Raw genomic sequence first — 4,399 nt, forward strand, 5'->3', positions numbered from 1 at the left:
CCCAATCCTATCTCACTCCTCCAGATGCTCCAAATATCATACACAAACGAGCAGGGCCGAGGTGGGAGTGGGTGCAGTGCGCTTCTATCACCACGGTATTGTGCATGATGTTTGGATGCTAGACTAGTTGCATCTGACAGGAAAAGTTTGTGTTGTACCAGCGCATGCCTTGGAAAGACTTAAGTAATGCAAAAGATTGTCAGTTTTTTGGTTTTGTTTTATTTTGTTATTTTAATCTACTGACAAGTTGCTCTAGTAACCCAAAGAAGTGAAGGAGAAAGCAGCTGCCTCACCAACCGCCCAGATATTGATTTGTTCAGATGTTTCAATGCCTCTTGATACAATAAAACCACAAAAATTTTCTTAACAAAAAAAAAAAAAATGAAGACATCTTAAATGTGATATTCTGCAGATCTCTGAAGTGTTTGAGGGTCCCCTATCTATGTAAGTTGTATCTTATTAGACACATTTTGCTTGTTTCTAGTTGCTTTGAAAATGTATACTGGAGGTTAAATAAGGCTTATTCTTTCTTTAAGTCTTTCTTAACATGACTACAAACACAGTTCTGAATACATTAAAGAAGTTGACTATTTATAAGTCATTGACTACTGACTTGCAATTGTTAATTGTCCTCAACAGTCTACAATAATTGAGTAGCTTTTATAAGACTAGGACTTATGATTTATTCCTGTTAGGTTTGAGCCTTAAGAATCATGATTTTTGAATTGAAGTTCTTTATCAAAATAAAACTTTTAATTATAGATACAATAGAGACTGGCAAATCTTAAAAGACAAAGAGGCTAAGAAATAAACTGTGAACCTCATTAGACCCTAGTAGTTTATAAATCTCAGTTAAAGACCTAGAATCTAGACAAATATATCTGTGAACCTGACTAGACTTTAGAAATTTAAGATGTTGATTATCAAAAATATCTTACTTATCATCTGTATGTTGTTACTTACCTACATTTTCTAGAAGCTCAGTGTTGAGCAATTAGCAGAGACATAAGTAGCTAGACATACATCTTAAATTACCTTTTGTTATTCTAAATAGATCTTCATGACCTTAACATTTCATCATCATATATGGTATATTCTAAGACAGTGTTGAATCACATAAGTATGTTATAACAAATATAGCCTTAAATTTATATCATCACATAAAATTCCATACCAATTTAAAATATTTCACTTGTTGCTTTCATAGTCTAAAAGGAGATATAATACTAAATAGTTTATTGGGAAAAAGAAGTTGTACAATTATTGCTTTTACCATGTGGTCATCTTAAGATGATAAAGTCACATGGCAGGTTGTTAGTCACGTGGCCACTGACATCTTGGTGAGATCACCAGCCAAGATGAAGAAGAACCACATAGTTGCTATTTTAAAATATTTGTTTTCCTAGTGACACACACACACACACTCTCTCTCTCTCAATGACATTTGCATTCAATTTATATGCACATATACATTTAGAATTAAATCTAACATACAGCATTGAATTTGAATTACATATACACATACACCCACACAAATTCCCTAAACGAGAGACGGATCACACATATATACTAATGTATAGAATTTTAAATTATAAGCCTTTTGCTGCAAGTTTAAAGCCAAATTTTGTTGTGGATTATGTAGAATTTAAACTTACAAAACTTAGATAAGAGTTTACAGCATAATCTTTTTTATTGAATATATTTTATTTATTTTGAATGTTATCCCCTTTCCTGGATTCCCCTCCATATCCATTATCCCATCTCTCTTCCCCCTGCTTCTATGAGGGTATTCACCCACCCACCCCCTCCTACCTACCCACCCTGACATTCCCCTTCACTGCAGCATCAAGTCGTGGCAGAACCAAGGGCTTCTCCCATTGATGCCCAACAAGGCCATCCTCTGCTACATATGCAGCTGGAGCCATGGGTCCATCCGTGTGTACTCTTTGGATGGTGGTTTATTCCCTGGGAGCTCTGGTTGGTTGGTATTGTTGTTCTTATGGAGTTGCAAACCCCCTCATCTCCTTCAATTCTTTCTCTAACTCCTCCATTAAGGACCCCATACTTTGTTCTATGATTGGCCGGGAGCATCCGCCTCTGTATTTGTCATGCTCTGGCAGAGCTTCTCAGGAGACAGCGATATCAGGCTCCTGTCAGCATGCCCTTCTTGGCATCAGCAATAGTATTTGGGTTTAGTGGCTGAATATGGGCTGGTTTCCCAGGTGGGGCAATTTCTGGATGGTCTTTCCTTCAGTCTTGGCTCTAAGCTTTGTCTCCATATTTCCTCCTGAGAATATTTTTGTTCAGTTCTAGGAAGTACTGAAGCATCTGAAGTTTGGTAGTCCTTCTTCTTGAGCTTCATTGTGAATTGTATCTTGAATATTCCCAGATTTTGGGCTAATATCCACTTATTATTGAGTGCATACCATGGTGTACTTTTTCAATTGGGTTACCTCACTCAGGATGATATTTTATAGATCCATCCATTTGCCTAAGAATTTCATGAACTCATTATTTTTAATAGCTGAGTAGTACTCCATTGTGTTAATATCCATATTTTCTGTATCCATTCCTCTGTTGAAAGAAATCTGCTTCTTTCTGTCTCCTGGCTATTATAAATAAGCCTGCTGTGAACATAGTGGAGCATGTGTCATTATTGTATGTTGGAGCATCTTTTGGGTACATGCTCAAGAGTGGTATAGTACTCAAGTGGTACTATATCCAATTTTCTGAAGAATTGCCATACTGATTTTCAGAGTGGTTGTACCAGCTTGCAATCCCACCAACAATGAAGAAGTGTTTCTCTTTCTCCACATCCTTGCCAGCATCTGCTGTCACCTGAGTTTTTGACCTTAGACATTCTGACTGGTTTGAGGTGGAATCTCAGGGTTGTTTTAATTTGCATTTTTCTGATGACTAAAAATGTTGAAAATTTCTTTAAGTTTTTGCTTCTCAACCACTTAATATTCCTAAGTTGAGAATTCTTTGTTTAGCTCTCTATCCTATTTCTAACAGGGTTATTTGATTCTCTGGAGTCTAACTTCTTGGGTTCATTGTATATATTGAATATTATTATCCTTCTATCAGATGTAGGATTGGTAATGAACTTTTCCCAATCTGTTGGTTGCTATTTTTGTCCTAATGCCAATGTCCTTTTCCTTACAGAAGCTTTGCAATATAAGGTACCATTTATCAATTCTTAAAAAAAAAGATGTATTTATTTATTTATTATATATAAGTACACCATAGCTATCTTCAGACACACCAGAAGAGGGTATCAGATCTCATTACAGATGGTTGTGAGCCACCATCTTGTTGCTGGAATTTGAACTCAGGATCACTGAGCCATTTTTTCATCCCTCCTCAATTCTTGATCTTACAACATAAGCCATTGGTGTTCTGTTCAGGAAATTTGCCCCAGTGCCAATGTGTTCAAGGCTCTTTCCCACTTTCTCTTCTATTAGTTTGAGTGTATCTGGTTTTATGTGGAGATCCTTGATCCATTTGGACTTGGGCTTTGTACTTGGAGATAAGTATGGATAAATTTGCATTCTTTTTATTTTTTTTTAATGAAAATTTGCTTTAACATTATCTTTCAGGGAGAAGACACCACACTTCAACCTAAGGAAAACACTTTGTAGCCTGGGTCCTTTATTTCTCTTTGTACATTAGGCCATGAATTCATAGGGAATGGGTTCCAGCAGCTCAGGCTCTTTTCCGTTAGTCCTCACAAAGTGTGCTTCTCTGGGTGGCACAGGCTGGTGCTTCAGCTGAACCCAGGTGCCCTTCTCCTTGGCTTTCATTTTCTTCTGATTGTTCTCCTTCACCCGCTTCAGGAAGCTGTCTCTGCTCTTTGAGTACTTGATGTGCTCAATCCGCACATCGATCCTCTTGGCCAGAATCTCGCCCTTAACTTGCTTGTTTGCAATGATGCCCACAGCATGTTGGGTGACACTGTAGACTCTTCCGGTTTTTCCGTGGTAACACTTATGGGGCATTCCTTTCTGAACAGTGCCCATTCCCTTGATGTCTAAAATATCACCTTCTTGCAGATTCGCATATATGTAGCCAAAGGAACAACTCCATGTTTCCTAAAAGGCCTAGAGAACATATAGCGAGTGCCTCTCCTCTTTCCTTTTGTGTTCCTCATGTTGGCGAGTTAACTGAAAGATGCCTGCTGCGGCCGACTAAATTTACATTCTTCTACATGCTGAAAGCACACATTGCACCTCATAAAACCAGGACCATTTGTTGAAAATGCTATCTTTTTTTCACTGGATGGTTTTAGCTCATTTGTCAAAGATCAAGTAACCATAGGTGTGTGTGTTAATTTCTTGGTCTTCTAATCTGTTCCATTGATCTACCTTCCTGTGCCAATACTATATAGTTTTTATGACTG

The 4,399-nt window shown here is 37.5% G+C and overlaps 1 pseudogene across 1 annotated transcript; it reads right to left on the minus strand.

Annotated features, from left to right (window-relative positions):
- Nucleotides 1–3,668: 3,668 nt before the first annotated feature.
- LOC308421250 (large ribosomal subunit protein eL21-like) lies at nucleotides 3,669–4,150 on the minus strand (annotated as a pseudogene). Its single transcript has one exon. The product of its transcript is annotated as a large ribosomal subunit protein eL21-like (transcript).
- Nucleotides 4,151–4,399: the final 249 nt, after the last annotated feature.

Source organism: Micromys minutus (assembly GCF_963924665.1).
Source record: "Micromys minutus genome assembly, chromosome: 5".
Lineage (NCBI taxonomy): Eukaryota > Metazoa > Chordata > Mammalia > Rodentia > Muridae > Micromys > Micromys minutus.